The sequence below is a fragment of the Halictus rubicundus genome, unplaced genomic scaffold (genome assembly GCF_050948215.1).
Source record: "Halictus rubicundus isolate RS-2024b unplaced genomic scaffold, iyHalRubi1_principal scaffold0830, whole genome shotgun sequence".
NCBI lineage: Eukaryota > Metazoa > Arthropoda > Insecta > Hymenoptera > Halictidae > Halictus > Halictus rubicundus.
Window position 1 is genome coordinate 7,225 of NW_027489371.1, and position 12,781 is coordinate 20,005.

Sequence of the window (12,781 nt, forward strand, 5' to 3'; positions counted from 1 at the left end):
AAATTTAATTGATCTTATATTATCAAATAATTATATAATTATATTATCCATATTAATTATCTTTTCTAGATTATTAATAACCTTTAATTATTTAAATTTTAATAATAACAATTTTTTTTTAACAAATTCTAAAATTAGACATAAAATTAATTTATTTGATTATTCTAATTTTAATACTATATTTATTATATATTTTTCATTTTTAACATTTACTTTAATTTTTACCTTTTCATTTATAAACTAAATTTATAATTTTTTAATTTCTTTAAATTTGCAATTTAATATTTTTTATAAACTATATAAATAAAGATTTTAAGTTAATAAAACTTAAAACCTTCAAAGTTTTATATAAATATATATTTAACTTAATTATTTAAATCTTAATTTAATATTAGAAAATTTATTTTCATAAATAAATTTACAGTTTACTCCTTTTATCAGGCATAATATTTCTAAATAAAATTTATTACCAAAAATGATTTTATTCAACTAACCATAAAAATATTGGAATACTTTATTTTATCTTTGCTATATGATCAGGGATAATCGGAGCATCTTTAAGTATAATTATTCGTATAGAATTAAGAACACCTGGAAGATGAATTAATAACGACCAAATTTATAATACTATTGTAACTTCACATGCTTTTATTATAATTTTTTTTATAGTTATACCATTTATAATTGGGGGGTTTGGAAATTGATTAGTACCACTAATAATTGGGGCTCCTGATATAGCTTTCCCACGTATAAATAATATAAGATTTTGATTATTAATTCCTTCATTATTTATACTTATAATAAGAAGAACTTTATCTACAGGATCAGGAACAGGTTGAACTATTTACCCTCCCCTATCTTCAATTATATATCACTCATCCTTTTCTGTTGATTTTACTATTTTTTCTTTACATATTGCAGGTATTTCTTCTATTATAGGTGCTATTAATTTTATTGTTTCAATTATATTAATAAAAAATATTTCACTTAATATAAATCAAATCCCCTTATTTCCTTGATCAGTTAAAATTACTGCTATTTTACTTCTTCTTTCTCTCCCTGTTTTAGCAGGTGCTATTACTATACTATTAACAGACCGAAATTTAAATACATCTTTTTTTGATCCTTCCGGAGGAGGAGACCCTATTCTTTATCAACATTTATTCTGATTTTTTGGTCATCCTGAAGTTTATATTTTAATTCTCCCCGGATTTGGATTAATTTCACATATTATTTTTAACGAAAGAGGAAAAAAAGAAATTTTCGGAAATTTAGGAATAATTTATGCTATATTAGGAATTGGATTTTTAGGATTTATTGTATGAGCTCATCACATATTTACTGTAGGATTAGATGTTGATACACGAGCATATTTTACATCTGCCACTATAATTATTGCTGTACCAACAGGAATTAAAGTATTTAGATGAATTGCTACTTATTGTGGGTCAAAAATTAAAATAAACCCATCAATTATATGATCTTTAGGATTTATCTTCTTATTTACATTAGGGGGATTAACTGGAATTATATTATCAAATTCTTCTATTGATATTATACTTCATGATACATATTATGTAATTGGTCATTTCCACTATGTTTTATCTATGGGTGCAGTATTTGCAATTATTGCAAGATTAATTCATTGATACCCCCTATTCACTGGACTTACACTAAATAAAAAACTATTAAATATTCAATTTACTATAATATTTCTTGGAGTAAACATAACTTTTTTCCCACAACACTTCTTAGGATTAATGGGAATACCTCGACGATATTCAGATTACCCAGATGCTTACTATTGTTGAAATTTAATTTCATCAATTGGTTCATTAATTGCTTTTAATAGAATAATTTTATTAATCTTTATTATTTTAGAGAGATTAATTATAAAACGTTTAATTATATTTAAATATTTCCAATCATCTTTAGAGTGATTACAAAATTACCCCCCTTATAGACATTCATATAACGAACTTCCTATTATTATTTTTAAATTTTAATATGGCAGAATAGTGTAATGAATTTAAGTCTCATAAATAAAATTAATAATTTTTATTAAAATTTATTTACATAATAAATATAGCTACATGAAATATATATTCTTTCCAAGATCCTAACTCTCCATTTGCTGATAATTTATTTTATTTTTATAATTTTACAATAATTATCCTAACAATAATTACTATTTCTACTATATATATAATAATTTTTATTTTAAATAATAAATATTTAAATTTAAATTTATTAAAAAATCATAATATTGAAATTTTATGAACTATCACTCCTATAATTATACTTTTAATTATTTCAATCCCTTCTCTTAAAACTCTTTATTTTATTGATGAATTATGAAACCCTACATATTTTACTATTAAATCAATTGGCCATCAATGATATTGAAGTTATGAATATCCTGAATTTTCTAATTTTATATTTGACTCTTATATAATTAAATCAATTGAAAATATTAATCAATTTCGTTTATTAGATGTTGATAATCGAGCAGTTATTCCTTATAAAATTCCTATCCGATTACTAGTATCTTCTATAGATGTAATTCACTCATGAACTATCCCAACTATAGGAATTAAAATAGATGCCTCACCAGGTCGAATTAATCAAATATCTTTAATTTCTTTACGACCTGGAATATTTTTTGGACAATGTTCTGAAATTTGTGGTGCATACCATAGATTTATACCTATTGTTATTGAAAGAACAAATTATTTTAATTTTATTAATTGAATTAATAAAAATAATTAAAGAATTAGTTAAATTTTATAACATTAAATTGTCATTTTAAAATTATTATAGTAATACTCTTTCATTAGGTGTCTGAAAGAAAGAAATGGTCTCTTAAACCAAAATATAGTAGTTAATCGTCTACTTCTAATGATTTTATTCTTTTATCCCTCAAATAAGACCTATATATTGACTTTTACTTTTCTTTTTTATACTTATAATTATATATATATATATTTCAATTTTATATTTTTCTCCTTTTTCATTTTCACCAACTACTCATACTAATTTAAATAATTTTAAATTAATAAAAAAAACTATTAAATTTTAAATGTTAACAAATTTATTTTCAATTTTTGACCCTTCTACAAATAAATTTTTATCTTTAAATTGATTAATTTTATTTTTTCCTTTAATATTAATAAATTGACCTTATTGATTATCACCCTCACGAATTAATATCTTTTGATTAAACTTCTACAAAAAAATTTTTCAAGAATTTTTTAATTTAACAAAAAAAAAATTTTCATCAAACTTGATTATTTTTTTAACTATTATAATTATATTTTTAAAATTAAATTTATTAAGTTTAATACCTTATATTTTTACCCCATCAAGACATTTATCTATTAATCTTTCTTTATCCCTAAGATTATGAATAAGATTTATATTATTTGGATGATTAAATAACACTAATAAAATATTCATTCATCTTCTACCCATAAACACACCAGGACCTTTAATAATTTTTATAATTTTAATTGAATCTATTAGAAATTTTATTCGACCATGAACTCTTGCAATTCGACTATCTGCTAATATATTAGCAGGACATTTACTTTTATCCTTATTAGGAACAACTTTAGAAAATATACCTTATATATTAATTCTTTTTTTTATCCAAAATTTATTAATAATTTTAGAAATTTCAGTTTCTATTATTCAATCCTATGTATTTTCTATTTTAACTTTATTGTATTTTAATGAATCTAATTAAATGAAAATATCTCATCACCACCCATTTCATATAGTAACTTTAAGACCCTGACCTTTAATAACTTCATGAAGAATTTTAAATTTGTTATTAAGAACTATTTATTGATTTAATTCTTCTAACTTCAATATTACTATATTTAATTTATTAATTCTATTTTTAATTCTATACCAATGATGACGAGATATTATTCGAGAAAGAACAATACAAGGATGTCATACATTAAGTGTTTTAAAATTATTAAAATTTGGAATAATTTTATTTATTATTTCAGAATTATTTTTTTTTATTTCTTTTTTTTGAACTTACCTTCATTCAGCAATCTCCCCAAGAATTGAAATTGGTATAATATGACCACCTAAAAATATTATTATATTTAACCCTTATGATATCCCCCTTTTAAACTCAATTATTTTAATTTCTTCGGGATTTACTATTACATGAAGACATAATTTATTAGTTAAAAACAAAAAAAAATCTATAACACCATTAATTTTTACAATTCTACTAGGCATGTATTTTTCCTCTATTCAAATAATTGAATATATAGAAGCCCCTTTTACTTTTAACGATGGAATTTTTGGATCAATTTTTTTTATATCTACAGGATTTCATGGCCTCCATGTATTATTAGGTATCATTTTTTTAAGAACAAGATTAATTCGAATATATTTAAACCACTTTTCTAAAATTCATCATTTTCATTTTGAAGCGGCTACATGATATTGACATTTTGTTGATATTATTTGACTTATTCTTTATATCCTAATTTATTGATGAATATATTAATATATATAATATATATATATATATATATATATATATATATATAGTATAAATAATTACATTTAATTTCCAATTAAAAGATTTAATTAAATAATATATATAATTTTTAATATCTTTATATTTTTTATCTTTATATTTATTATTATCTCTTTAATTATTTTAATTAATTTTTTTTTTTCAATAATTATAAATAAAGATCGAGAAAAAATTACACCATTTGAATGTGGATTTGACCCTATTACTAGAGCACGATTACCATTTTCAATTAATTTTTATATTATAACTCTAATATTTCTTATTTTTGATGTAGAAATTATTCTAATTTTACCAATTTTAAAATTACTTAATAATCTTTCAATTTTATCTATTTATACTTTTTTCACTTTTCTTTTAATTTTAATTATTAGGCTATGAATTGAATGAACTTGTAACTTATTTAAATGAATCCATTAATTTATATATAGTAATTTTTACATTTAATTTCGACTTAAAAAAAAGAAATTTATTTTTCTTATATAAACAGGATATTAGTTAATATTATATATATAACATTAAATTTGCTTTTTAAAATTAAATTATTTATATCTTTTAATTGAAACCAAAATTTAGGTAAATTATTGTTAATAATTTTTTTGAGACTAATATCTCCAATTAAAGAAATATAAATTTAGAACTTCTAATTCTTTTAATATGATTTAATCATAAATATTTCTAAATTTATATAATTTAAAAAAAATATTATAATTTCAATATAAAATTAACTATTAAGTTTATAAATTTATTTAAAAATTTTTAATTATCTTAATATTTTCAATATTAAACTTTTTATTAAGCTATTTAAATAATTATAAATAAATAAAATAAAAATTAATAACACTCTATAAAATTTTATCAACTTTATTATATGAATTGAATATAATCATCTATTCATCAATGGGTACACCTTCTGTAAATAAAATATTTTTTTTATATTTACACCTAAAATTTTATCTATTCATTTCTCATTGAATTTCTCATATGTTAATATAAATTTTAAAAAATTTAAATAAATTATTTTATAAAAAAAAATTGAATAAAATATTCTCATAATGAAATTTAAATAACTAAAATTTATTAACTTCTTACATCTAAAATGAAATCTAAAGGTTACTATTCATCTAAGAATATATATTATTATTAAAACTAATTTATCATTTTCTGTAATTATACAAGTAAAATAATTAATTAACCTTAAATAAAAATACCCAAAAAAAATTACTAATAATATTATAAAAAATTTACAAAAAATTATAAATTTACCATCTCCTACATATTGGTATCTATAAATCCCTATATATATTTCAAAAAATAATTTTATAATTCGAACTCTATAATTAATTGTTAAAACTGTTGAAATCATTAAAATATAAATTATTAATTTATTTAATCTTCTTACTATTATAAATTCTAAAATTAAATCTTTTGAATAAAACCCAGAAATAAATGGAAAACCACTTAAATTCATAAAAGAAAAAATAAATACAACACTCTTTAAAGGAGTTATTCTTATTACACCTTTAAATTTACGTAAATCTTGCCTTCCTAAAGATGTATGAATATACCCCCCAACACATATAAATATTAAAGATTTAAAAAAAGCATGAATTAATAAATGATAAAACCCTAAATTTACTATACCTAACCCTAAAATTCTTATTATAAACCCTAATTGTCTTAAAGTTGAAAGAGCAATTACTTTTTTTAAATTATATTCATAATTTGCTATTAACCCAGCCATAAACATTGTTAAACTAGAAATAATAATAATATATCTTTTCACTTCAATTAAAATAAATTTATTATACCGAATTATTAAATAAATACCAGCAGTAACCAAAGTAGAAGAATGTACTAAAGAAGAAATAGGAGTAGGGGCAGTTATAGCAGCAGGTAATCAAGCCGAAAAAGGTAATTGAGCACTTTTTGTAATTATTAAAATTAACATTAAAATTATTATAATTAATCTTATTCTATATAATATTAAATTTCAAGAACCTAAAAATGATGATATTCTAATTAATATTAATAACCCAACATCTCCTAATCGATTACAAAGAATAGTTAATATCCCTGAATTATAAGAATTCTTATTTTGATAATAAATTACTAAACAATAAGAAATTAAACCTAACCCATCTCATCCTAATAAAATTCTTAAAATCCTTGGACTTAAAATTATTAAACATATTGAAAAAATAAATAATAATAATAAATATTTAAATCGATTAATATATATATCCCCATTTATATAATTTATTCTATAAAATATAATAAAAAAAGAAATAATTAAAACAACTCCTATATATATTAAACCTATATAATCTAAATAAATTATATAATTAAATTTTATTCTACTTAATATAAAAATTGTTCACTCTAAAATTATTATTATATTATATATATATATATATATACTTATTAAAATAAAAAATATACCTAAAAAAAATATAATCACCCCATAAACTATTAATTCATAAATAATTTAAAGTTATTATACATCTTTGAAACCACAATTCAAAATTTTTTTCTTAAACTATTTAAATTAAAAAAAAATTAAATCCAAAAATATAATATTTAAAGGTAATCAATGTAAAATTAATACAATATAATTAATTATTTTACTTCTTTTAATTTTTAAATAATAATTTAATTCCCCATGTTGGACATAACAAAATAAATATAATGAATAAATAAATCTAAAAAAACAAAAAAAAATTATAACAATTATTAAATACTCTATTCATATTATTAACCCTACTAATAATATAATTTCTCCCACTAAATTTAATGACACTGGGGCAGATATATTTGAAGAACATAATAAAAATCATATTATTCTTATTTTAGGTATATAATTTATTAATCCTTTATTAATTAATATTAAACGTCTATTAGTTTCTTGATAACAAATATTTACTAAAAAAAATAAACCAGAAGAACATAACCCATGAGCAATTATAATAATATACCTCCCAATTACTCTAATTTTAAAAAATGTTAACATTCTTCTAATTAAAATTCCTATATGAACAACTGATGAATAAGCAACTAAAATTTTTATATCTAATTGGCGTAAACATAACCCCCTCAAAATAACTCTGCCTAATAAACTAATTATTATTATATAAAATTTTATATTTATAAATAAATAATAAAATATAATTACTATTTGTAATAAACCATAAGTTCCTAATTTTAATAAAATTGAAGCTAAAATTATTGAACTATATACTGGGGCTTCAACATGAGCCTTTAATAACCACCCATGAAATATATATATAGGAATCTTTACTAAAAAAGTTCCTATTATAAATATAAAAAAATAACTTCTTATTTTAATTTTTTTTAATTCTACTATTATTATTAAATCTAATATTAATTCATTTATAATTAAAAATAAAAAAATTAAAAAAGGTAAAGAAAAAAATATTGTATAAAATATTATAAAATAAGCAGCTTCCAACCGTTTTTCCCCTAACCCCCATTTAATAATTATAAAAAAAATTAAAATTAACCTTACTTCAAATATAAAATAAAATAATAATAATTGAATTCTTATAAAAAATATTATTAAAATAATTAATAAAACTAAATGTATTTTTATACATAATAAAATATTCTTATCTATTAAAAATAAAAAAATAATACCAAAAATTCATAAACTTAGTATAATTAATATAAATGAATAATTATTTAACCTAAATAATCTACTTATTATAGAAAAATTTACAATAAAATTATATTTAAAAAAAATTTTTACTGTTAAAAATATTAACACACATCTAATAAAATTTTTTAATAAACTTATTTTTATAAATTTATTTTTAAATAATATTAAATATAAATAAGTAATAATTAAAATTTCTACTATCATTTTAAATTTAAAATTTTTATTCTTTGTGAACCATACATATGAACAATTCTAACTATTAAAGAAATACCAATAACTCTTTCACAAACTCCTATAATTAATATATATATAAATATTCAATCATTATTTAAACTGTCAGAAATAATTAAAGTTATAAACAAATAAAATATTAATATATATTCCAATCCAATTAAAAATATTAAAAAATTCTCTATAAATATAAAAATTATTAATAAAATTAATAAAACTATTACTAAATAATAATTATTTAAATAAATCAATTTAGCTAAATAATTTAAAATAAAATATTAATTTTGTAAATTAAATATGAAAATTTTTTCTTTAGCTTAAACTTCAAGAAAATTAACCTTAATATCTTTAATCCCCAAAATTAATATTCTATTTAAACTATTTCTTGAATTCAATGAACAGTTCTTATGAATTTTTTATTAAATTTATACTTTATATTAATATATATATAATTATTATTATTATATATAATAAAAATATCTCCCCACTAAATTTCATAATAAGCTTAATTTTATTCACTTTAATTTATTTAATTTTAAATTATTTAATTACTCAAAAATCATTATATTGTTTCATAATTTTTATTTCAATAATTAGAGGAAATATAATTATATTCCTTTATTTTACAAGATTAATTAACAATTATTATAATAAATCGTTTAAATCTAACCTAAACTTTATTTGATTTATAGTAATTATATTAATTTTTGTTATATTTTTTTATTATTTTTTTAATTATTCAATTAATATTAAATTTAAAACTTCTAATTCATTATTTATTTACAAAACTTATACATACCCACTTTATAAAGTTACCTTCTTAATAATTTTTTATTTATTAATTACTTTATTATTCTCAATAAAAATTTGTTTATCAAAATATAAACCCTTACGAAAAATTATTAATTAATGAAATTTTCTAAACTATTAAAAAATAATAAAATTTTATCAATTTTCAATTATTCTCTAAATAAATTACCATCCCCCATAAATATTAATATATGATGAAATTTTGGTTCAATTTTAGGATTATTTTTAATTATTCAAATTATTTCAGGTCTATTTTTATCTATACATTATTGCCCTAATATTAATCTTGCTTTTCATAGAACAATTCATATTATAAAAAATGTTAAGTTCGGATGATGAATCCGTCTTATCCATATAAATGGAGCATCTTTCTTTTTTTTTACTATATTTCTTCATATTGCCCGAGGAATTTATTATCACTCTTTCAAATTAGTTAATGTTTGATTAATCGGAGTAATTATTTTAATTATATCAATAGCAACAGCATTCTTAGGTTATGTTTTACCATGAGGACAAATATCTTTTTGAGGAGCTACAGTTATTACTAACTTATTATCAGCCTTACCTTTTATTGGAAAAATATTAGTTGAATGAATTTGAGGAGGATTTTCTATTAATAATGCCACATTAAACCGATTCTATACCTTTCATTTTATTCTCCCATTTATAATTTTATTTTTAGTAATTATCCATCTTTTCTTCTTACATAATTCAGGATCAAATAACCCTATAGGATCCAGAAATAAATTTTACTTAATTTATTTTTCACCTTATTTTCTTATTAAAGATGTACTTGGATATATATTAATTTTATTTCTATTTATTATAGTTACTTTAATTTTTCCTTATAATTTAAGTGACCCAGATAATTTTATTATAGCTAACCCTATAATTACACCTGAACATATTAAACCTGAATGATATTTTTTATTTGCTTACACAATTTTACGAATTATTCCTAATAAATTTGGTGGAGTTCTAGGTTTATTTTCATCTATTTTAATTTTAATATTTATACCTATTTTAAATTATAATAAATTAACTTCAAGAAAATTTTATTTTTTAAGAAAAATTCTTTTTTGAATTTTTATTTTATCTTTTATCATATTAACATGGTTAGGAAGGCAATTAATTGAGCCTCCATTTATTAACTTAAGAATATTATTTACATTAATTTACTTTTTATATTTCATTTTAACCCCCTCACTAAATTATATCTGAGATAAATTAATTTATTAGTTAATAAGCTTTAATAGCATTTATTTTGAAAATATTTTATAGATATAAAACTATCTATTAACTTATATTTATATAAATAATTAATTCCTTTATCCTTAAAATAAATAAAATATATAATAATGATAACGATAAAAATTTCTTTCAACATATTATTATTAATTCATCATAACGAATTCGAGGTAAAACCCCTCGAATTCAAATCACAAAAAATATATGAAAAATTATTCTAACAATAAATTTAAATCTTAATAATTTAAACCCTAAAAACATAATTGTTACTAAAAACCTTATAAAAATAATCCTTAAGTATTCAGATATAAAAATTAAAGCAAATAATCTTCTAAAATACTCTGTATTAAAACCAGAGACTAACTCAGATTCTCCTTCAACTAAATCAAAAGGAGTACGATTTAATTCAATTAATATTCTAACCATAAATATTAAATAAACTGGATAAATTATAATTAAAAATTTAATATTTTCTTGAAATTTTAAAAATTCTAATAAATTAAACCTTTCAACTAATAAAATTAAATTAAAAATAATTAAAAATAATCTTACTTCATAAGAAATTGATTGGGCAACTGAACGAATAGCACCCAATATAGAATAATTAGAATTTGAAGCCCACCCCCCTAATATAATTGGAAAAACCCCTACACTCATTAATCTTAATATAAATAAAATTCCTAAATTTATTGAAAATATATTTACATAAAATGGGTAAACTAACCATAATATTATAGATAAAATTAAAGAAATTATAGGTATAAATATATAATAATTTAAATTAATTTTATCTAAAAAAAATAATTCCTTATTTAATAATTTAATTACATCTCTAAAAGGTTGAAAAATTCCTATAATTAATACTTTATTTGGTCCCTTTCGATTTTGAATAAACCCTAATACTTTTCGTTCAAATAATGTTAAAAAAGCTATACTAATTAATATTATTAAAATTAAAACAATAAAAAAAAATAAATTAAAATATAAATTAAATTTTAATACATAAATTATTATCTGTATACTTATTGCATACTTTATTAAATTCTAAATTTATTACACTAATCTGCCAAAATAATTATTTACATTTATATATATATATATATATATATAATATTAATTATTAAAAATACTTAGTCCTTTCGTACAAAAATATTATTTTACTTTTAAAGATAGAAACCGATCTGGCTTACACCGATCTGAACTCAAATCATGTAAGATTTCAAAAGTCGAACAGACTTAATTTTTAAACTTCTGCATTTAAAATTTATCTTAATTCAACATCGAGGTCATAAACATCTTTATAAATAAGGCCTTCTTAAAGATATTATGCTGTTATCCCTAAGGTAATTTTTCTTATAATTTATAATACAATATCATTTTTATTAACATTAATTTATGATTTCTTAATTTAAAGTTTATTAAATTTAAATATCACCCCAATAAAATAAATTAATAAATTTTCTTATAAATAAATTAAAAACTTTATTAATTTATTAAATTCTATAGGGTCTTATCGTCCCTTAAATTAATTTAAGCATTTTTACTTAAAATTTAATTTCATTATTTAATATTGAAACAGTTTATACTTCATCAACCCTTTCATTCCAGCCTTTAATTAAAAGACAAATGATTATGCTACCTTTGTACAGTCAGTATACTGCAGCTATTTAAAAATTATTCATGGAGCAGGGACAACTTTAAATTAAATTCAAAAAGACATGTTTTTGTTAAACAGGTGAGTATAATTTTTGCCAAATTCTTTAATATTATATATATATATATATATATATTTATATTTATATAATCAATTACTTATATTATCATTATATCTTTAAATTTTTAATTTATTTAATTTTTTTTATAATTAAATTATATTCTAGTTAATTAAATTTTTTTTTATATATATATATATATATATATATATTATTATTATTAAATTATTAAATTTTTTCTATAATATATTAAATTTTAAAATTAATTTATTTATTATATTTCAATTAAAAATTATAAATTTAATTTAAAGTTTATCCCCTAAATTATTTATATTTATTAATATATATATATATATATATATATATTATTAAAATAAATATATGAATTAAATTCATTTCTAAAAAAACTAGATATCTATAAATTCGTATTACATTTCACATCAAATTAAATATTCATAATTTTTTTGCTACAAAAAAAATTTTAATTAATTAGCTCATTTATATTCGAGAATAATATAAACTATATTTAAATTTTAATAACCC

General features: G+C 18.4%; 3 pseudogenes; all 3 read left to right on the forward strand.

Moving 5' to 3' along the window:
- The first annotated feature begins 500 nt into the window (after nt 1-500).
- Nucleotides 501-11,927, forward strand: LOC143364667 (cytochrome c oxidase subunit 1 pseudogene; annotated as a pseudogene).
- On the forward strand, nt 1,608-11,927 carry LOC143364670 (cytochrome c oxidase subunit 2 pseudogene; annotated as a pseudogene).
- On the forward strand, nt 9,378-11,927 carry LOC143364665 (cytochrome b pseudogene; annotated as a pseudogene).
- Nucleotides 11,928-12,781: the final 854 nt, after the last annotated feature.